We start from the raw sequence: 23,535 nt of genomic DNA, 5'->3' as shown, positions 1-23,535 counted from the left end.
AAAAGTAAGGAATCATTTCTGACATGCAGAGAACTCCTTCCCTAGGACTACATGTGAAAAGAGAAAGGCACACAGACAACTGGATAAAAAAATAGAGACATGTATTATTAATATTCAGACTGATTCTCCTCCTTGCAAGGGGAAAGCCCTATAGTTAAAGAATTATTTTTCCTCTAAAAATACAAATCCTGAAATTGTCCACTATTGCTAAAATTTCCAATTCTCTAGTTCCTCCTATGAAGTTTGTCTTCATCCTCAACGTGACCTCTACTCCCTCACTCCACCCAACATATCCTTAGTCATTTTTATAAGATTGTAAAGTGAGAAGGGGGCTTAGAAAAGGGGTGGTGAAGGTAAATGGAGTAAGGGTATACTAACCTGTAATTTCTTCCATGTGGATTAATTTCAGGTATAACAAATTCCTTCCACCAATGCAATTTAGTAACTAGTTTGTAACTTAAAGTCTTAGAAAGTTGCCTGGTGCGATACGAAGTTAAATAACTTGCTGAGGGTAACATAGCTAACGTATGTCTGAAGTATTACTGGAACCTAGCTCTTTCTGATTCTAAGGCCAGTTCTTTATCCACTTTATCATATTACCTCACTTAAGTTACAAACTGTAGATCAACATTTAGCAGGCTGCTTTGGACATAGGTATTTCATAAATATACGTTTAAGGGAACTTAAATTTAATTGGGTCCTTGCTCATTGCCACCCTTGCTTAATTTCCTTTATTTTCTCTGTTCCCAGTCCAAGAATTGTTAAGTGTTGCTGATCAGTCACAAAATCATCCTAAATGGGCCCATTAGAAATGCATATTGTTGAACTTTAGCAAGGACTTCACTGAAAGTCATTATCTATTTATCCATCACTAATTATCTCCCTACTCTGTTCCCCACATTAGAAATTGTGTTCATCCCTTCATTGCCATTGTATAGGTCACCAGCCTCACTTCTCCTCCAGAGCCATCTGGGTCCAATGACCAGATATTCATCAGGATGACTGGAGATGACCCAGGATGAGGCAATTAGGGTTAAGTGACTTGCCCAAGTGCCAAGTGTCTGAGGTGAGATTTGAATTCAGATCCTCCTGACTCCTGTGTTGGTGCTCTATCCACTGCACCACCCAGCTGCCCCAATTCCCTACATTAGAAATATCAAACCTTTAGAAGTATAGGATCATAGACTTAGAGCTAGAAGGAATTTGAAAGTCTATCTCTTTCCAGATGGGAAAACTGTAACTCAAAGAGGTTAAATGGCTTGCCTAATGTCACCTAAGTAGTAGTCATCAATAAACTTTTATTAGGCACCTGTTTGTACCAGGCAGAATGTTAAGTGCTAAGGACACAGAGAAAGGGTGGTAAAAATTCCTGCTCTCTAGGAACTCCTAGTCTATCGAGGGAGATTAATCCCTCATTAATTAATTTAAAAAATGAATCAATCAATCAACATTTAAGTGCCTATGCTAAACACTTAGGAAACAAAAAAAAAGGGAAAATTCAGGTCTTGACCTCAGGGAGATTACGATCTAAACAACATGTAAACAATCCGGTAAAAATAAGAGAAATAAAGGAAAAATTGGAAATAATCAACAAAGGGAAGACACTAGAGTTAAGGGTTATCAAGAGCGATTTGAACCAAGGTCTTCTGACTCCAAATTCATTGTTCTTTCCACTGAACCAAGCTGTTCAGCAAAATGGTTTTTCCATTGTTTGCTAAGGATTTACATAAGGGTTCTGTGTTCTTAATTATCTTAAATAAAACTGCTCTATGTTTAATGTTTTCATTAAGCCAATGCTTGGAAGATGTTGAAGGCTCTTTGAGAGACCCCACGACAGACTCTGACATTTCTAGGGTAAAGTCCTGACAAGGAACAAAATGAGCTATGAACATAGAGACCCCCCTGGTCCATCTGTCATTTGGGTTATACTAAAATCTCTCCACTTTTCTCTTTTCCACCTCAAGTGAAGATGTAGCTTAAAGCTCTGCTTTCACTCCTCTCTCTAAGAATTAAATGTTCCTTCTTTATTGTAAGACTCATCCTTCAACCTGTGATATTGATCCCATCCCCTCCTTATTTCTCTTGGAATTTACTGTAACAATCATGCTTTGTCTTTCTCTTATATGGTCAATGTTTTCCTCTCTACTAGTTACTCTCTCTCTACCACACTCTTAGATCTCCCTTATCATTTAAAAAAATCTTTCCCTTACCCTGCTTACCTCCTCAAGTGATGATTCTTTTTCTTTTTTCTTTCACCATCAAATATCTTTGAAGAGTAACTTCAAGAGCAATAATTCCATTTCCTCACCACATACTCATTTTTTAAGCCCTTGTAATCTACCTTCTTTCCCAGTATCCTATTGGAAAACATTCTATCAGGAGAGTCCAATGACCTCCCAATGGCTGAATGCAAGAGGCTTTTTAAAAGATCAATGTCAAATCCTCTTAATGTCTTTGCAGCAGTTGAGATTTTTTGTGTACCTTCTCATTCTTGAAACATGCATCCCTTGACTTCCAAAACACTGACTTCTTTTCTTACCCCTCTGACCAATATTTTTCTTCTTCACGGCTCCTTTTGCTTTTCCTTCATAAACATAGGTATTCTCCAAATGATTTCCTGGCCTTCTTCTCTCCTCTCTCTACCCTTTTTTTCTTGGCAATCTCCTTTACTCCCATTGTTTCAATTATGATTCTACATGGCTAAAATCCATATATCCATTATCAGCTTTCCCCCCCTCCCCAAGTTATATCTGAATATCTAGCAGGGACCTTGCCAAATTACAAATCAAATTCAATATCTCATTTACCTCCCCCTAGGGGGCAGCTAGGTGGTGCAATGGATAGAGCACCAGTGCAGGAATCAGGAGGACCTGAGTTCAAATCTCATCTCAGACACTTGACACTCACTAACTGTGTGACCTTGGGCAAGTCACTTAACCCCAATTGCTTCATCCTGGGTCATCTCCAGTCATCCTGATAAATATCTGGTTGCTGGATTCAGATGGCTCTGGAGGAGAAGTAAGGCTGGTGACCTACACAGCCCTCCCTCACTCAAAACAAAGTCAATTGCAAGTCATGTCATTATTTCTCTGATGGCATGGTCTTTGGCAACGAAGGACGAACACACATACCTCCCCCTGTTTCCAACATTTTTATGTCTTTTAATGATACCACCATTCTCCCATTAACTCAGGCTTGAAAATGGAAGTATCTTTGATTCCTTCTCTCTTCCTTACCCCTAACATCCAGTCATTCAGTAAGTACATAGCCAGCTGAACAAAAAGAAGAGGACATTAAATAAAGAACATAAGAGATGAGAACAAATGTGGTAAATTCTTGACGTAGTAGTCAGGAGTCCATCCTTACTATGGCCATATGTTTTGAAAAACATAGGAAATAAGTTGAGCTAATTAGTATGGAGCCTTGACAGCCAGTCTGAGAATAGCATTTTTTTAGGTGAGGCAATCAAGGTCAAGTGACTACGCACACGGTCACACACCCTGGTAAGTGTCAAGAGTCTGAGGATGGATGTGAACTCAGATCCTCCTGACTCCAGGGCTGGTATCCACTGCACCACCTAGGTGCCCCAGGACAGTTTCCTAAAAGTCCCCAATACCAGTTTTCTAATCTGTAAGTACTATGTAAAAGTGAATTATAATACAGCATTCGGAGGAGTCCTATATTATTTCTCTTGGTTTTCAGGAGAATTATGGTTAGAAATAGAACTGATGAGGAAATAAAATTTTTGGAGAGAGTTTCTCTTGCTTAATTTACTCAGAGCTAACCCTAGGAAACTCATGAGAATGAAAGGAAACAATAGTGGATACACCAGGCACGTACACCTCCATTCCCCGTATTACCTCCACAACATCCTCACAGCCCTTACCATTAACAGACTGTGTGGCAACCAGGAGCCACAGTACAAGCTGTTCAACGGGGAGGTACAAAAAAGAAATGCAATTAAAAAATGCATTTTATTAAAAAGCCTCAAGTTGCTCATTAACTTGAGTCCCCTTCTGCTGTTCTGGGTTTTATTTCAGAGCTGGTGGTCTATAGCAGGTATTTTCCCCAAATTTAGATTATGGGAGCTTATTAATAACATAAAAAAACACTTGTTGACTAACTGGAAACCTTCCACTAATAATCAGACTTTTCATCGTTTCTAGTATTATGAATTATCTAGTACATTTTACATTCACTCTCTTAAGGAACAAATAGGAAGAAAACATGGTATAATAGTAAAGAACTGAACTGGGATTCAGGTGAACTGGATGGAGAATGAGTTCTACCACTAACTAGCTGAGGGATTTGGGGGAAATCATTTCTGCTCTCTCATCATACTCTCAGTATTTAACTACATGTTGACACTGACAGATATTCATTGGGAAGTCCCTTACTCACTCTGCTATTTTGTAATTGCCCCAGTGAGATGAAAATGCTGAGTAAGAGCCAGGTTCTCTACAGTTATCAGATAATTACAGAGATAGAGATATGGATGTCTTCCATTCTTCCGTTCTGCCACTCATACTAATATCAACTACCATCTAGAGGTACATGGATTTGTGCATCTACCAATTAAAATAAGCTCTGAGCCCACACTCCCTGTTCATCTTTTTTGGTCAGCTACTTTTGATACCTGAACAAGAAAATATGCCCTGAAAGACCTAATCATTTTACCTCTGGAATTTCCTAACTTGATGCCCCAACCAACCCCCCATCTAAGCCTGGCTCCAGCCATTCTTCTGTTAGTGCTTCTGCCTTTGGCAGATGCTTAACCAGCATGCACAGTGCCTCCATTACTTCCTACCCTTCCCAGTCCTTGAACCACAAGCATACTAATTGTGTTATACCCTATTCACCAGTAACTTTCTTAACAAAAATACAGCTTCCTGGCCATCCTTTCTAAATGTGTTGTCGCCCCTACACCAGCTCCTTCCCCTGTTAGGATGTAAAGTCCTTGAGAGCAGGCACTGTGTTCATTTTTACATTTGTATCCACAGGGCTTAGCACAATATTTGGTACATGATATGTACTACATAAATGCTTTTTCTTTCAATTGTTCATTTATTCACCCACTGGCTAACCTCATTTCTTTCTGAATGTGTTTTTATTTTAATGAGTTCAAGTCACATGAACTTGACATAATGGAACTGGTTTCCTGTAACTAGACACACATTCATCTCTCTCTCTCTCTCTCTCTCTCTCTCTCTCTCTCTCTCTCTCTCTCTCTCTCACACACACACACACACACACACACACACACACACACACACACACAAACACACACACACACAGAATCAATAATAGTACAAGAACCCACCTCTCCTAGGCCCCAGAACTTCCCCCAACACATGAGATCAATCTGGACCAAAAGTTCTAGGGCATAAACAATATGAGTCTTCCTTTGAGCGGCAAAAGAGTACCACACACAGTTCTAACATATTTTCCCTAGGAGAGCAATTAATGAAGAGTCTTGGCTCACCTACAATATAGAAGTTAACACAGGCTCGGGGGAAAACTGGGACTCAGGATGGTTGGTATTTCTACTTCTGGACTTTCTGAGCACTGGTCAGGTTTCTCTCATTTTGCCTGGCCACTGGATTCTATCTCAGAGCAGGGTGAGTAGGATCAGCTGCAGTCTTCTGTGGGGTGCACTACATATGGTGCCTCTTTGTTGCTCTGACCTTTCCTACCACCTCCCACCCTCTGACCTTCCCTACCACCTCTCTAACTCCTCTAGTCTAAGCAAAAGTCCCAAACACTCCTCACAAAAGTGAGAAAGTTTGCCTGACAAGCCAAGGATATTCCATCTTTCTAAAACAATGTGGTTGAATTCAATCATTTTGAAGGGAGTCTATGAAATGTCTTGGTGAGAATATTACTATAATATATTCACCCAGCAACATAATTTTCCACCTTCAGACACAATGCTTATAGAGAAGACAGCTGTGAGAATTCAAAGCTGCAGGTGTTTTATTAAGAAAAATCAAGCAACACAAATAAGCTGAGTGGATAATGCCACCTGGCAAAGGAGCAGAGGAGCAGTGTTTAGGGACCGTGATTTTTCTTATTACTTTCAAAGATTATGTTTTATTCCTCTTGTGCCAAAGCCCATCAGATGGAAATCACTGATTTTTTTTCCTTATCAATTCAAAGTTTAGTGAACTTGAAGCTAGTACTTTGTTCCAACCAAGTGAGCACAGTAAAATTTTTTTAAATCATATTTAATCTGACTCTTCCTAAGCACTTATCTAATCAGCCACAACTAATTAACTAAAAGTTTCAATCATCCACTACTCATCAAAAAGGGGATAAGAAACCAATTATATACAGAAAGTCTTTATTTTAAAGAAATCATTAGGAACAGAGGGTGAAGGAAGAGATGTAATTCAATCTTTGAAGAGTAGGAAATGTTTTACAGTTGATAACAATATAAGCTTCCACTCCTCTTGTGGAAAAATCTACCATCTTGTTTCATTTGTCAGGTGAAAATTGTTCAACCCAACACAACCCATCTTAAATCTTGGAAATTAATTCCTTTGAAAAAAAATTCAACTCAAACCATAACATATGCCTCTAGAAGTGAGCTTTCTCTGTTCCGTAATATCCAATAATCAAGTGCCAGCTGGACAGATGCAATTTTGTTTCCAGATGAACACTCTAGCATATTTTATTACATAGAAGGGGAAAGACAAAAGAATATTTGCCATAATAAAATTAAGTTGTGAAAGATCCAAATGCAATTATGTCAAGTAAGTCTTATTTGCAGGCATTAGACATAGGTGGAATTAAAAGCAAAAAAAATCAATTTATACTCTAACCTCATAACAGCTCATTCTGTTCTCTTCTTGCTCTGTTATAAAGCTATTGATCCTTAGCTTCCAGCTACAGTAATTAGACTTCCATTATATTCACCCTTTATATAGAAAATCTGATGCTAGAATCATAGAATCTTAAAGTTCTTGTACCACACACATATATTTTTTAAAAAAATCCTTAACAGAATTCATGCTCCAGTGAGAAGAAGGATATCTACAGCTTTGCCCACAAATTGGGAATTAAGCAATTCAGTGTAATTCAATTCAAAACATTTAATAAGTGCCTACTATGTGCCAGGCATAAGAGTTCCAAAGATAAAAAGAAAACAGTCCCTGCCCTGGAAGAACTGACATGTGATACGATATGTGTATGAATAAATAAATTCAATGTACACAAGGTATTTTTAAATAGGAGGCGAGAGGAAATGCTAATAAGGCAAGGGGAAAAAAAGAAAGGCTTTCTGTAAGAGGGTATATTGTCATCTGTTGCTCATGCCACCTGACCAGTTCATCTTCCCTTCCTGTCATATGGATCTCTGATAACATCCCTTAGAACATCTTCAGAGTTCCTCAGTAATTATGCGTTGTAGCTTGCTCACCTCTAACAAGGAACTCCCCATTGCCTTCTGTGTGGTATTCTTTAGTTGTCCAGAAGTAGTAGTGTTCTATATGTCTGCCAGAGAGCAAAACTGGTAGAATGTTAGTATTTCAAAAATGGTCTTGGCTTTCAATTTCCTAAAAACAATCCAACTCACTCTCCTACTCCTGTATTCATTGTCCATCTGCATGGTCTGTTCCAGATATATATATAGTGCTAGATAAACTGTATAGGATGTCCATCCAAATGCATGTTGAACTCTGAGCAACAGACCTTCATCCACTACGTCTTCCCTGTGTGTATGGACAAGCCAAAATCTTTTTTAAAAAAATTTTTTTGCAGTGTTATAGGGTTGATGTAACGAGAACAACATCTTCCACAAATAAAAGTATCTGAAAGACCTTATCATCCCCAGGGAATCTTTTTCAATCTACTTCTGCATTGGATCTCTTCGCATTCTTTCTGTTGCTACATTCTCCAAGGGACCTTAGATCTTCAGTTATCTTCCTCTTTGTCAGAACATCCTTGCAATCATATCCCTTCCAGCATGGATTTCTTCTCTATACGTATATGATCTAATTCTCTACACTTTCCTATTGTTTTCTTCAGTACCATTTCTAGTTCTTCAATCAAAACATCTAGGACTGTGGTATTAACAAATACTGTGGTTCCATTCTTGGTGACAAAAAGGGTAGATTAAAATGGTTTTTGCAAATCTTTTCTATTTTTCTTTTGTTTGTAATGCTTCCATTTTCACCCTTGAATGCCTTTAGGACCACTTTATTTAGCTGGATATATTGCTGAGCTTTCTTTAAACTGGTTTTTACCTTCCACTATTTCTTTTTACTCTATAAGACCATACTATTTATAATTGTCCATCATCCTTCACAAAATTTTATAAATGAGCTTATATTCTAGTTTGGAGTTGCATTTAACAGCCATCTTGTTCCTTTTGGCAAGTAAGTTAGATGTTTATTAACTAAGATGCTTCCCTAAGGCTCTTTTGGTCTCCTTCTTATAGTGGTTAATTTACATTGGGTAAACTTCTGGATGAAATTTTTATTGTTAGTGTTGATATTTTAATTATCTACTTTCCATTTTTGACTTTCAACTATTTGTTCAAATAGCTCGAGGTCAGATTGTTTCACTCTTTCCCATCACTATTCTTCTTGGTTTGGAGTTGTTTTTTTTGTTTTGTTTTGTTTTTTTAACAATTCTGGTCTTAGCTCTGACAAGTCAATGATCTGACTATACACAAATAGCTGACCCAAACATAATTCCTACATCAATAACATATCTGTTCTTATCTTTTATATTATAATCTATTCATCTTTCATAGTGTTCTTAGCGTTTTCCACATCCAGCACCTATCAATTCATTTTTAATAGAGTGTAAATGCTAGAGAAGCATTAGGTTTCTTGGCCTTTGGCCTTCTTTCTTTCTAAACCAAGCTTTCCCAAAATTTCTCTGTACCCTCACCTCTTCTCACCTTTTCTTTGAAGTCAGCATGTATGGGTGTCATTTGATGCTGAGGGTCTCATCAAGATCTTCATAGAATTTCTCTACTATTTCATTTTCAGCAAACAATATTGGCACAAAAGCTAAAATTATTTTTATGTTGACCATTTTGCAGATACTTATCATTAGCATTATAATACATTATTCCTAAATACCCAAATAAATCATGTTTCTTTTTACCTCTGAGAATACAATAAACCCCACTCTGCCTTCCTTTCTTCACCTCTACCAAGAAGAACTGTAAACCATCCTTCCATTTAGCTGCAACTTCCTTCCTTTTTTCCCCTCCAGTTTCAGTTGTAGCAAGAATATCAACATTTATATGATTCATCTCCTCCAGCAACATGCCTATTTGTCGGTCATGGTAGAAGGCTCTCACATTCAATGTAACAATATTCAAACCAAAGGGTTTTTTTGATTTTCTGAAAATTGTGTGATTTTCAATATCCTCTGCTGCTCACTTCACCCCCTTTCCTGTTACAGTTTCACCTTCACTGCAGAAGTGGAAGAGGCCATACAAGGCAGAAGGTTGGTTTACTTTTTTTTTTTGGTCCATGGATTGCCATGGCCAAAAAGAAAAAAAAAGTTCATCACCACATGGTCAGCTTACTGTTGATATGCTTTTCCATAATTAGCAAGTCTTGGTCTATTATCAGGGACAGACTCAAAGCTCTTCCAGCACAGAAGAACTTTGCCAGAGCTTGTGCTCCTCTGGCATAGCTTTCGAGAACCTAGGGTAACTTCCATGCCACAACAAGGCTACGCCAGCAAACTGCAAACACTGCTCGATCTGTCCTATACTGAGCTGGAAAGGAGCTGTATCCAGAGCAACACAAGTAGAGCTGTTCCACAGGCACCACTCAAATTTGGAAGACACAAAATTTAGAAGGCTTATTCCAAAGGCCAGCCTTTCCCCTTCTGAACCAAGTAAGGGGGAAATATCTAAAGGTCCATATATAGCATAATAATTATTATTATAGCTAACATTTATATGTGCCTACTAGATACTGGAGTGGTTTGCCATTTCCTTCTCCAGCTCATTTTACAGATGAGGAAACTGAGGCAAACTGGATTAAGTGAGTTGCCTAGCATCACACAGCTATTAAGTGTCTGAAGTCAGATTTGGACTTAGAAAGATAGGTCTTCCTGATTCCAGCATTTTATCCACTGCCTAAATAACCAAATAAATCATGCCTTTAATAATAATAATAACTAACATATATGTAGTACCCACTATTGCCTGACACTATGCTAAGCACTTTACAAGCATTATCTCATTTGATCCCCACAACAACCCTACAAGGCAAATGTTATCATTATTCCTATGTTACCATGGAGAAAACTGAGGTAAACTGAAGTTAAGTGACTTGCCTTGCATCACACAGCTAGTGAGTATCTGGGGCCCCATTTGAACTCAGGTCTTCCTAACCTCAAAACCTTGCTTCTCTCCTTTGTCTAGCTTCCTACAACAGTAGTAAGAATAAGATTACCAAAATGAGTCATGAGAAGAGGCTTCATCATAAGCTCTTATAAAGTCAGAGGCAGGCACCTCCTCATCTCTGACTCCTGCCATGGCCAAACATGCTGGGTGTCTGCCATACAAGCAGAGGCAAGGAGATAGTATGGGGATAACAACATTGATAACACCCAATCTTTAAGTGCTATACTGCGGCCAACAAGTAGCTGGGACAAGGGAGGGGAACTCATGGTATTCTTTCTAATACCGTGTCACTTCAGGAAGAATCTTGGTCATTTGTCACCTGGCAAAGCCTCTTGCAATGCAAGTGAGGCTAAAAGAGCATGAAAGTGGTATATGTCTTACTGGAACCAGAGGTGCTCTCACTCTTTCCTGCCTCTTCAGGGTCCCAGTCCTTTCCCCTTGTGGCTAGGTAAGAGGAGAAAATGGGATCCAAGGCCACTTACAAACACTAAGTGTCTGGTCAGGGATCATCCCCTCCCCTTCCCTACACTTTACATCACCTAAAGGCATTCTTCTATCCCCTCTCCAATACACATGGTATGTGGAGGGGAAAAGAACAGAACTGATGATAAAGGGAAGAGGCAGGTGTTTGGGAAAAGATGTCAGACATTTTTCTCTCCACCACTATGACATCCCCATTCTGGGTCCACTCTATCAGCCATATACCCAATTAAAAAGGATAATTAATTAAAATAGAAAGATGATCCAGAGAGGTAAACTCCCCACCCCAACTTCCTACTTCCAGTAGTATAGCTGGGGATCTGTCTCCTCTCTACCCACCAAATGAGGTTACTATTCCTGCCTCATGCTCAGGGCACAATAATTCCTAGTTATGACTCTGGTATTTACATACAGGTTCAGTGATGGACTAAATATCTTTCATCTGAAGACTAGCCTGTCTAAATTCTGAGATGCTTACTACCAAGTGACCCACAGAATAATGAACTATCAGGCATAGCAACACAGGAAGTCCATCCACTAAGCGAATGAGAAGTTTTGATGTGGATTATGCGACTGGCAAAAATTATAAATCTTTGTCAGTTGCAGGCTACATGGATGTCTTTCACTTTAAGTAGGCTTTAAGAAGCTGAGTTAACTTCCCTTTCCAAATAGAAAATTCCAAATAGAATATTAAAAATGCAAAATTCTAGCTGACTCACTAATAGATATTTTGTTGTTTTCATTTTGCCATTTCAATGTGCTATAACTATATAAAGGGGGTCCCAAAAGTCTTAGTGCTATTTTAAGCCTGAATAGCTATATGTCGTATTATCTATTTCAGTTACATAAAGCCATCAAAAACCAATCATTAAAATGCAAGCCCTCTGAGAGTAAATTGTCTCGTCCTTTGTATTTAAGTCCCTAGCACAGTTCCTAGTATATGGTAAGATCCTAATGAATGCTTGTTGACTGATTATTAAATAGAAAACTTTTAATTTATAAAGATTTGCAGGGGGCGGAGCCAAGATGGCGGAGTAGAAAGACGCACATACACATAGCTCTGAACCCACAACCCACAGAACGGCTACAGGGGAGTAACTCATGGCAAATTCTGCACCCAGAGGCCACGGAATATTGAAGCGAGGGAGATTTCTGTTCTGGAGAGACCTGCAAACCTCTCGCGGGGGGTCCTTCGCGCTGCGGACTGGGTGCCAGGACTGGGAGCTGAGGGCAGCCCTGCAGCGGCCGCAGCACCAAGAGGAAAAGATCCGAGCGGGCTTCGGGGACGGGATCTCCAGCGGCCACGCGGGTCCCTCCACCCACAGAGGGACCTGCAAACCTCTCGCAAAAGGTCCGTTGCGCTGCAGACGCGGAGCCCAGCCCAGCCCAGACCTGCTGCGGCCACGGCACCAAGAGAAACAGACCTGAGCAGGCTTCAGGGACGGGATCTCCAGTGGCCGCACAAGTCCCTCCACCCACAGGTGACGGGGATCGGTGAGAGAGTCTCTTTGGTGGGTCGAGAGGGGAATGGGGTGCCCCCATGATTCAGGCCCCCCCAGGAGGTAGAAGCTGAGAGGCAGCTGCAGAACGGGGCTCCCCAAGCGGACGGGAGCCTGGATCCATTGTGGAAGGTCTGTGCATAAATCCCCTGAGGGAACTGAGCCTGAGAGGTGGCCCTGCCCCGACCTGACCACCTGAACTTAATTCTCACACTGAATAGCAGCCCTGACCCCGACAAAAGCCCTAAGGCTGGAAGCAGCATTTGAATCTCAGACCCCAAACACTGGCTGGGAGGACCAGGAGGCGAGGTGGGTGTGAGGAGAATATTCAGAGGTCAAGTCACTGGCTGGGAAAATGCCCAGAAAAGGGAAAAGAAATAAGACTATTGAAGGCTACTTTCTTGGAGAACAGACATTTCCTCCCTTCCTTTCTGATGAGGAACAACAATGCTTACCATCAGGCAAAGACACAGAAATCAAGGCTTCTGTGTCCCAGCCCACCCAATGGGCTCAGGCCATGGAAGAGCTCAAAAGGAATTTTGAAAATCAAGTTAGAGAGGTGGAGGAAAAACTGGGAAGAGAAATGAGAGGGATGAAAGAAAAGCATGAAAAGCAGATTAGCTCCCTGCTAAAGGAGAACCAAAAAAATGTTGAAGAAATTAACACCTTGAAAACTAGCCTAACTCAATTGGCAAAAGAGGTTCAAAAAGCCAATGAGGAGAAGAATGCTTTCAAAAGCAGAATTAGCCAAATGGAAAAGGAGACTCAAAAGCTCACTGAAGAAAATAGTTCTTTCAAAACTAGAATGGCACAGATGGAGGCTAAGGACTTTGTGAGAAACCATGATATCACAGAACAAAGAGAGAAGAATGAAAAAATGGAAGATAATGTGAAATATCTCATTGGAAAAACAACTGACCTGGAAAATAGATTCAGGAGAGACAATTTAAAAATTTTAGGACTACCTGAAAGCCATGATCAAAAGAAGAGCCTAGACATCATCTTCCATGAAATTATCAAGGAAAACTGCCCTGAGATTCTAGAACCAGAGGGCAAAATAAATATTGAAAGAATCCACCGATTCCCCTCCTGAAAGAGATCCACAAAGAGAAACTCCTAGGAACATTGTGGCCAAATTCCAGAGTTCCCAGGTCAAGGAGAAAATATTGCAAGCAGCTAGAAAGAAACAATTCAAGTATTGTGGAAATACAATCAGGATAACACAAGATCTAGCAGCCTCTACATTAAGGGATCGAAGGGCATGGAATAGGATATTCCAGAAGTCAAAGGAACTAGGACTAAAACCAAGAATCACCTACCCAGAAAAAGTGAGTATAATACTTCAGGGGAAAAAATGGTCTTTCAATGAAATAGAGGATTTTCAAATTTTCTTGATGAAAAGACCAGAGCTGAAAAGAAAATTTGACTTTCAAACACAAGAATGAAGAGAACCATGAAATGGTGAACAGCAAAGAGAAGTCATAAGGGACTTACTAAAGTTGAACTGTTTACATTCCTACATGGAAAGACAATATTTGTAACTCTTGAAACATTTCAGTATCTGGGAACTGGGTGGGAGTACACACATACACATGCACACACGCACACATACATAGAGACAGAGTGCACAGAGTGAATTGAAGAGGATGGGGTCATATCTTAAAAAAAAATGAAATCAAGCAGTGACAGAGAAATATATTGGGAGGAGAAAGGGAGAAATTGAATGGAGCAAATTATCTCTCATAAAAGAGGCAAGCAAAAGACTCATTAGTGGAGGGATAAAGAGGGGAGGTGAGAGAAAAACATGAAGTCTACTCTCATCACATTCCACTAAAGGAAAGAATAAAATGCACACTCATTTTGGTAGGAAAACCTATCTCACAATATAGGAAAGTGGGGGACAAGGGGACAAGCAGGGTGGGGGGGATGATAGAAGGGAGGGCATGGGGAGGAGAATGCAATTCGAGGTCAACACTCATGGGGAGGGATAGGATCAAAAGAGAATAGAAGTAATGGGGGACAGGATAGGATGGAAGGAAATATAGTTAGTCCTATACAACACAACTATTATGGAAGTCATTTGCAAAACTACACAGATTTGGCCTATATTGAATTGCTTGCCTTCCAAAGGGAAGGGGTGGAGAGGGAGGGAGCTAAAGAAGTTGGAACTCAAAGTGTTAGGATCAACTGTAATGTTCTTACCACTAGAAAATAAGAAATACAGGTAAAGGGGTAAAGAAAGCTATCTGGCCCTACAGGACAAAAGAGAAGACAGAGACAAGGGCAGAGAGGGATGATAGAAGAGAGAGCAGATTGGTCACAGGGGCAATTAGAATGCTTGGGTTTGGGGGGGGGAGGGGATAAAAGGGGAGAAAATTTGTAACCCAAAATTTTGTGAAAATGAATGTTAAAAATTAAATAAATAAATAAATATAAAGATTTGGAATATTTGATGTCAAGCAAAGCAAAAGCAAAAATAGACCTAGTTAAAAGACATAATCAGGGAAACTACCTTTTGCTAAAAGAAACTACCTTATGCCATAGAAAATGAAATAATATTAAAATTTTTACAGCAAGTTACTCCGATAAAGGCCTCATTTCTCAAATATACGTTTAGTATAGAACTGAGTCAAATTATATAAATAAGAGCCATTGCCCAATTGAAAAATGGCCAAAGGATAAAAACAGGCAGTTTTCAAAAGAAGGAAACATAGTTATCAGATTAAAAAGAAATTGTCTAAATCTCTATTGATTAGAGAAATGTAAATTAAAACAACTCTGAGATACCATTTCAAAACTATCACATTGGCTAACATACCAGAAAAGGAAAGTGACAGATGCTTCAGGGAATGTGGAAATTTGGAACATTAGTGCACTGTTGGCAGACTTGTGAACTTGTTCAACCATTCTGGAGAACAACGTGGGACTATGTCCAAATGGCTATCAAACTGTTCATACCCCTTGACCCAGCAATACCACTACTAGGTCTGTATCCCAAAGAGATTAAAAAAAAAAAAAAAAGAGGAAAAGGATCTATCTGTACTAAAATATTTACAACAATATTTACCTCTCTGTGATTTTTTTTGGTGGCAAAGAATTAGAAATCAAGGAGATGCTCATAAATTGGGGAATGTTTGAACCAGTGGCTACGTTTGATTGTGATGGAGTATTATTGTGCTATAAGAAATGACAAGGCAGGGTGGTTTCAGAAAAAAAAAGTCAAAAACTGTATGAACTGATGGGGGAATTAGACCTTATTTATTTATTTTTATTATTTTATATATTTGTAATGTTTCATTATTTATGTTATTTCTACTTTATTCTTTTTTCCATTTATATCATGCATATGCTATTGTTATATGTACATGTAGTATTTTTACATGTGATCTTTGTGTTTACAGTATGTAACTCTGTTACATGTTCTGCGCTGCATGAGATCTGCGTCTTTAGTTTAGTATATGATATTGTCACATTATCGATTATGGAGTATATATAATATTCATTGCATGCACCAATGCCAGCTCCACACAGTTCTAGTATGTATCATGTTTTAAGTACCTTCATGTACATCAATCACACTATACAATTTTGGCATTACCTGTGATAATGGAACCTATTAGCTAGGTTAGGATGATGATGATGCATGATCACAGGTGTTTTAAATGCCATGTGTAATTTACAGACACTGCAAATATTTCACTGGAGGGGGAATATTGCAGGGGATAGCTATGCTTTCACTCACCTTTCTCCCATCTGACTAGTCCTGGGCCTCAGACTTAGGTCAACCACACCCAGAAAGCTTCAATGACTGCCCAAAGCAGATAGGTTGACAAAGCTTTAGCTACTAAGCAGACATGGCAAGAACTAAAGAGAGAAGGAGCTGGGACCGACCTGAGGCAGAAAGGACCTAGAACACAGTTGGCGCACAAGCTGAGAAAGAACCAAAGAGAGATGAGGGGGGAATGATCAGAACCCCCAGGTGTTTTCTTCTCTAGAAACTGAACAGAACTGAAAAATCTTTGTCAGTCATGCCTTGTAAAGGCCTGCATCCTGTGTATTTGCTAGTGTAAAAAAAGAACAGAGAAAAAGAAGCAGACTTGAGAGCTTCAGAACCAGAACTAAGAAATACTGTTCCCTCCCTGTAGCAGGAGGAGATGGCAGCTTGAAATGTCACCTCATTTGGGGAGCAGAACCAGGACAACACTGTACACAGTAACAGCCACACTGTGTGATGACTAATTTTGATAGACTTGGCTCTTCTCAGCAATGCAAGGACCCAAAAGGCTTGTGATGGAAAATGCCATCCACATCCAGAGAAAGAATTTTGGAGTCTGAATTCAGAGGGAAGCAGACTATTTGCGCTCTCTCTCTCTTTTTTGTTTTGTTCTGTGTCTTCTTTCTCATGGTTCATTCCATTGGTTCTAATTCTTCTTCACAACATGACTAATGTGAAAATATGTTTAATATGAATATATATGTAGAGCCTATATTAGATTGCCATCTTGGGGATGGGGAGGGAAGGAAGGGGAGAAAAATTTAAAACTTCAAAGCTTGTGGAACTAAATGTTATAAACTAAAAATTAATTAAATTTTTAAAAAAGAAATGTCACCTCACCTGCTTCATCTATTGCTGCAGTAAATAAATGCATTGAAAGATAGATGGTTTGGTGGCAAAAATGATTACAGCTGCAAATGTATCTTTTCCAATTTACACCACCTCTTTCCTGAACCTATCATAGCAAGTGGTTCCCATTTGAAAATGCAAGAATGCTTAGTGCCTTTTGTATACAGACTCAAATTATCTCTTGATTTAAATTCTTGGATTGGAAGTTTACCTGTGGACTGAAGGATTGAGGCTGCCTTATCAGAGAAAAACAATAGGTACCCACTGGCTCATATTTTATTGCATGTTTAAATGTATCTATTTCCCTTCCTCCTTGTTCTTCTATGGTTAAGGGCAAATAACTACATAAAGTCAAGTCACATTGATGAGATTGACAGCACTAAAATCTAGAATAAGAGACAATAGTTTCCTGATAGGTGGGAGTATGAACCACAGGGGTTGAATTAGATAAACCCACATGCACAGATTAATTAGAGAAGTCATGACAGAGACAAAAAAGCCAGAGACAGGGGAAAGATGTAACCAGCCCTATGAGGGCCATAAAGAGTTCGGTGGTTATCCAAAAAGTGTCTCTGGTTCAGGTAGAGTATATAACTTCAGGGGAGAGGAGATAACTGTTAGCACTTAACCCTCAGAACCAAACGGGGTCAGCCAACCCCCTGTTGGTTAAATAGGTTTTTGATGTACAAGGAGTTTACAATTACTTCACTCACCATAAATTTTCTGCCTGAAGACCTGAGGTAATTTTTTCCTGACCCTTACCTCCCCTTGATGAAAAAGGCCCTTTCCTATATGGCCCTAAAAATGTATCACTTGGGCTTCAGCCTTCCTTACACTGACCATACATATTCTGCACCAGCCTGGAGATTTCAATTGCCCTTAAAAGTTACCTGTCTCTGGCCTGCCTCTTTCCTGACAGATTTGTTCACCAAATTAGAAGGGCTGGTTCTATCCTTATTTGTGAATACAGGCTCTTAATCCTGCTCCCCTATCCTGGAAACAGGGCCCCCTCTTCTTTGTGGGCCATGGAGCCTGGAATCATGCAATTTAGGCCACCACGTTATCCTTTCTTGAGTTCTACAATCCATGCAGCTTCTATATTGAAACTGATCTGTCCTGTTCTGGCCTATGTTCTGTGATGGATGTTGCATCAAATTCACACTTCTCTGAGTTTCTCATCGTATCCCTTGCAGGTGCACCACACACGATAATAATTAGCACAAACATCTGACTTTAGGGGAAAATTAGTCCTAAGGCCAGAGAAGCCAATTCCAAATCAGAATCCAAGTCAGAGGATAAACCAAAGGCCAGGCCAAATAAAAATAGGTTAAATAGGTTTTAAATAGTTTCTTGTGAAACAGAAGAAAGAGAACAGAGGTTTCACGCTAGAAACCAGTAGGCACAAGTGAGTGTACACAAAATACTTACTGACTCAGTCTTCCTCTTAAAGCTCCACATTTTATTGGGGTAGTATGTCCTCCATCCCTAGCTTGCTCTAGTTACCACACCCACACAGGGCCCTTCCTTGTCCTGTGGGCATTACAGATGATAGAATGAAACCCCAGATCAATAGCAGAGTGGAGTTGACAATTTCACCCTAAGTCCAATAAACAAATAATAGACACTCTGTGTTCTGTTTATTCTTTCCCCTTCTCCTTGCTTCAGGCTGAGTCATATGCATGCCTCACGCCCTGCCTCTGAGGGTTGATTTTCTAAATTCCAGATTTTGTAATCAAACAAAATATTTGGCACATATCACAAACAATAGCAAAGAATCCTCTCAAATATAAGAGCAAAGTCTTTGCCTACTCCTAGTGAACTGAAGCCTTTACACCTGTATTATAAATGAAAAAAAAAAGCATAGCAAAGTTAAACGACTTCTGCGTTAAACTCTGATCAGAAACAGAGGTAGACAAAAAGCCTGTTTATTGGTTCCCATTTTAGGACCATGCTTCCTCACAATAATAGACAATTTATCAACGGCCTGACCCAAAATATTCTTGGACAACATCATGTTACCAACAAAATAAATAAATTTGTGAAAGGCCATCAACACAGCAGCAAGAACTGGAAAAAAAAAAAAAAAGCAAATTCTGAAGATAGAGAACATACACTATTACTTACAAAAGGTACCTCTGCTCCAGGACTTCCAAGTTCAGTGCCTCTACTAATTTGCAAATCATACACCTGCTGTGGCTAATAGTAAATAGTTTCTATGAGTTTCTGGGGTCAAAAAAAGCTCACCATTTGGCTTGCGACCTCCAAATAATAAGGTTCTCAAAACTTAACTAGGTTGACAATTCGACAAGAGACATACAATACATTGCCAGTACAATACTCAAGGCCTTTCCAACCCAGTCAGAGTTAAAACAGTGCTGACAGTCTTGATAAACACAGAGTGATCTTTATATTATGATTATATAGAAGAAGAGGATATTAGTGGAGATTAAATGTATATAAACATACTGTATAAAAGAAGATATAATTTTATATACTAGATATCTGTTTTGTGTTTCTGTATATGTATATAGATGCATATATATATATATATATATATATATATATATACACCCTTTAAGTATGTTAGTATGCATATATTTCCATATATGTATATCCCCTTACTCAGTATGTTAGTGTTATATGTATGTGTCTGTATATCCCTGTAGTCAGAGTCCTGGCTCCTTCCTTTGTAGCACTTGTCTCTGCCTGTACTTCTAACTCTCTCAGCTCAACATGGCCTCCTACAGATTTTCTTTCTCCAATTCTGAGCGTCTTCTCTTTACCCTCTCATGAGTTGGGTTCAACTCTTAGTTGTTAGTTCTAAGACTCATTGAACTGACTCATAAAGGCCAGTCAGAGGCATGGACTGTCATTTTTCAGTCTATCAATGTTGCCTCCCTTCTGATTCACTCAAAGGACTAATTTGAACTTCATAAAGGGATCACTTGATATAGGCACATTTTTACAGTTAGTTTAACACCTTATTATCCAGCCCCTTTACTGTGATTAACCTTGTGAAAAATCAACTCCCTTACCTGTGTTCCTGTTCTTGTGAAGTCATTTATATATTTTGCTTCACTCATCTGGTTAGTTAGTTAGGTGTGGTATAGTGGATTTATCCAATTAGCCTTCTTTTATGTCTCTACCCACTGGGAAATTCCACCTTCCCTTCACTGCTGTGTTTCAAGGGAATCAATCACAACAGCATCACTTCACTGTATACAGTATTTTACTCTTAACCACACATTATATAAAATTAGAGAAAGAATTTTTGTTCCATAGTATTCAAAAATTACAAGAGAGGAACTGATCACCAGCTGAAAGTCCCCGAGAGGTTAGCCAGCAGTGGTAAATACTCCAAGAGGGTCAAAATTGCCTAATATTTCTAAAATCTGGAACAGAAAATAATTCCAGACATCCTCCACATGGAGCTTAGCAGAGAACGATCAGACATGTTATACACATGGAGTTGATTCAATTTAAGGGACACTCAATTTTGCAACTTCTAATTTCCATATGGTAAGAATTATTTATAGAGGGGAAGAAAAGGCACTGCTCCTTGGGTGACTCCAATGAGATGTCTGCAGTGGACCACTGAATGTGTTCCCAGTCATTTAACTCCTTTGCTCAGGAAGGTAGCCTTTTGGAGGCTGATTCATTTCATGTAGTGAGTTAAAACAAGAATTAGGAAATTGTTTTTCTTTTCACTGAGCAGTCTAATCAACTGGTTAGGTTTGGAGTATTGTTTTTTAACATACACCCTTTTCCTCACCCCTAAACCAACATATCCCATTCTTTGTTCTCAAGTATTTGGAAAAGTGGTGGTTACTAATATGTCCATTTAGAACTACCTGTGGAATTTCAACCAACCCCACCTGCTAAAAAATTCCAGATTAACATCTGTTTCTCAGTAAGTTTCTGTTTATAGACAGTTTGATACTCATTTAGCTTGACTGAGATGTTTAAAGGTCAAGTGATATGCCCAAGGTTATAGAGTAGACAAGGCTCTCACTTGGGGATCTGGATAACCAGTCATTTGCTCTACAAACTTCAAAAGTAAATGATTCCCAGGACACTTGAAGCGAAAGAGATGGGAGAATTTTCAAAGACTAGCTGAAGGAAGTGTCTGTTCTGGTGTAGCTTATAGGGTGAGAGGAACTCCTAAATATATACTTATTTTTTCATCTTTTCCAAACTCGAATTGTAATTTTTCAGCTTTACTTTACACCTCTATCAAGTTTCTTATCCATTGCAATTTTCTGTTGATGCAGGAGAAAATTGGAACTCCCATGGGAGCCCCATGGGGCATGCTGGAGTCAGTTCAAGCCAGCTCTTAAGATCAGATTGTTAAATTTTCAGTGTGAGCATTTAAACCTTGAAAATTGGCAAATGCTACAAATCACGGCTTGGTTTATTATTTTATTGCTTATCTAGACATTCTACCCATCCCCAAATTATCTTTGCCAATTATTTCCAAACAGAAATAGCCTATGAGCACCATAAGTAGCCACCTATCTGATGTGATTACTATGGTACTTGGAAGCCCCTTCGCCCCCAAAATATTTCCCCTCCCACAGACTATTTTCTGAATCTTGGTCAGTATAGAGTGGATTAGATAACTGGATAGTCTCTGAGGTTTCTTTCTATTCTTAGATTCTATGATTCTGTGGATCCTGGTTAGAGTTTTATTCTTTTATTTTTTAAAATGTTATTTTGTTTCAACCAATAAGTATTTATTCTCTTTCCCTCAGTCCTCTCCCTCCCACCTTAGGAACAGAGAGAGAGAGACAGAGACAGAGACAGAGACAGACAGAGAGAGAGAGACAGAGAGAGAGAGAGAGAGAGAGAGAGAGAGAGAGAGAGAGAGAGAGAGAGAGAGAGAGAGAACCCTTGTAACAAATATGCAAAGTCAAGCAAAGCTAATTCCTACATTGGCCATGTCCAAAAATGTATGTCACATCTTGAGTTCATCACCTCTCTGTCAGCAGGTGGGTAACTTTAAGAGGTTTATTCTTTTAGACTAAAACTTTGCCAGCTTATTAAAATGTAAATCATTCTGGAAGAGGTAACTTGAAGCTGTTATCAGTCATTCACGGATATATGAATGAGTTTTAGCTCTCTTCCTAAAAACAGGTTTTGGCAAGGGGGAAGATAGAGAAAGAATTAAAACACTGGGCACCTGAGGGAAGGAAAGAGGCAAACAGATCCACTGGGCTTAGGAGGAGGGAATCTAGGGGGATGGGATGAGAGAGGAATGAAGATAAACCTGCTCCACAATTTTGCCTGGGGCAGCTCTGCTTCCAATTGTTGGACTTAATGTATTCATCAGCTACATATAAAACTGAATTTGGAACAAGAAACTATTCAATAATATTCTTAAGATAAAAACTATTTTTTCGGGATATATTTGTACCATAAAAAAAACAAAAACAGAAAGCACTGCATCTGAAGAATCAAAAGACTAAGGGTTGAGACCTAGCTTGATCATTTATTTACTATCCGCTTGACCTTGAACAAGCATGTCATTTCACTTTTCTGGATCTCAGTTTCCATCTAAGAAGTGAGTAGCTTGGGCTAGATAACCTCTAAGGCCCCTTCCACCTCTATACCTATGACCCTATTACAGGACCCTGCTCAGGTTCTTCAGTGATGGTAGAACCAACTGAATTTACTTATTTATTAAATTAGATGAATTTTTTTTTTAAAAAGTGCTTCCAAAGGGCAAGAGATTCTGTTGAAGGATCTGAGGTAGGAAAGGGGAAGGTGGGAAAATAAATAAATAATTGTAATGGAGCCTTAGCATTTTCTCATTTCAAACCAAAAGTTTAAAATAGAAATGTTTGGCCCTCAATGTGAGATGCTACAAGAGGACACTTTTTCTTTTTTGTTGTTCTTATGCTACATGCTGTCTATTTTTAAATGATAGATTTGAAACATCAGGTTTTTCTCTGTTGCTTTCTCCTACATGCCAAATACTTGGGAGCCAATCTCCTTTCAAATGTTGTTTTGTCTAGAGGCAGCCGAGATGCTTTATAATGAAGCATATGCAGAGGCTGCAATTTCAAACCCTGACATTAAAAAGAGCATACATAATTACCTATAACTAGGAAAACAAGGCAGAGATTTCTCTATTGTTTCTCCTCACAACAGCCCCAAGAAGGAAGGAGCCAGGCCCGTACTCTAGCATGGTGTGAACCAAGTAAAACCCTCTCGTCTTCTAGACTCTCAAAAGTACCAACAGAGCTAGGTTTGATTTGGAGTTGAAGGTTCTTGTGGTTGTTCAGTCCTGCACGACTCTTCATGACTCCATTTGGAGTTTTCTTGTCAGAGACACTGAAGTAGTTTGACATTTCCTTCTCCAGCTCATTTTATAGATAAGGAAACTGAGGGAACCAGGGTCAGGTGACTGGCCCAGCGTCACACTGTAAGTAAGTGTCTGAGGGCAGATTTGAATTCAGGAAGATGAGTCTTCCTGACTCCAGGCTTGGCACCTAATCCACTGTGCCACCTAGCTGCCTGAAGAGGACTGGTAGAAGGGGCCATGCTACTTGATACAA

General features: G+C 39.2%; 1 long non-coding RNA gene across 2 annotated transcripts in view; it reads right to left on the bottom strand.

Annotated features, from left to right (window-relative positions):
• Positions 1 to 18,721, bottom strand: part of LOC140506830 (uncharacterized) — a 28,191-nt gene extending 9,470 nt beyond the window's left edge. For both annotated transcript variants that reach the window (XR_011968105.1, XR_011968106.1), the window contains exon 1: positions 18,407 to 18,721. This is a non-coding gene — a long non-coding RNA (uncharacterized lncRNA). The remainder of the gene's footprint in view (positions 1 to 18,406) is intronic.
• Between the last annotated feature and the right edge of the window lie 4,814 nt (positions 18,722 to 23,535).

This window comes from Notamacropus eugenii, chromosome 5 (assembly GCF_028372415.1).
Source record: "Notamacropus eugenii isolate mMacEug1 chromosome 5, mMacEug1.pri_v2, whole genome shotgun sequence".
NCBI classification, from domain to species: domain Eukaryota; kingdom Metazoa; phylum Chordata; class Mammalia; order Diprotodontia; family Macropodidae; genus Notamacropus; species Notamacropus eugenii.
This window is presented reverse-complemented; position numbering and strand designations above follow the sequence as displayed.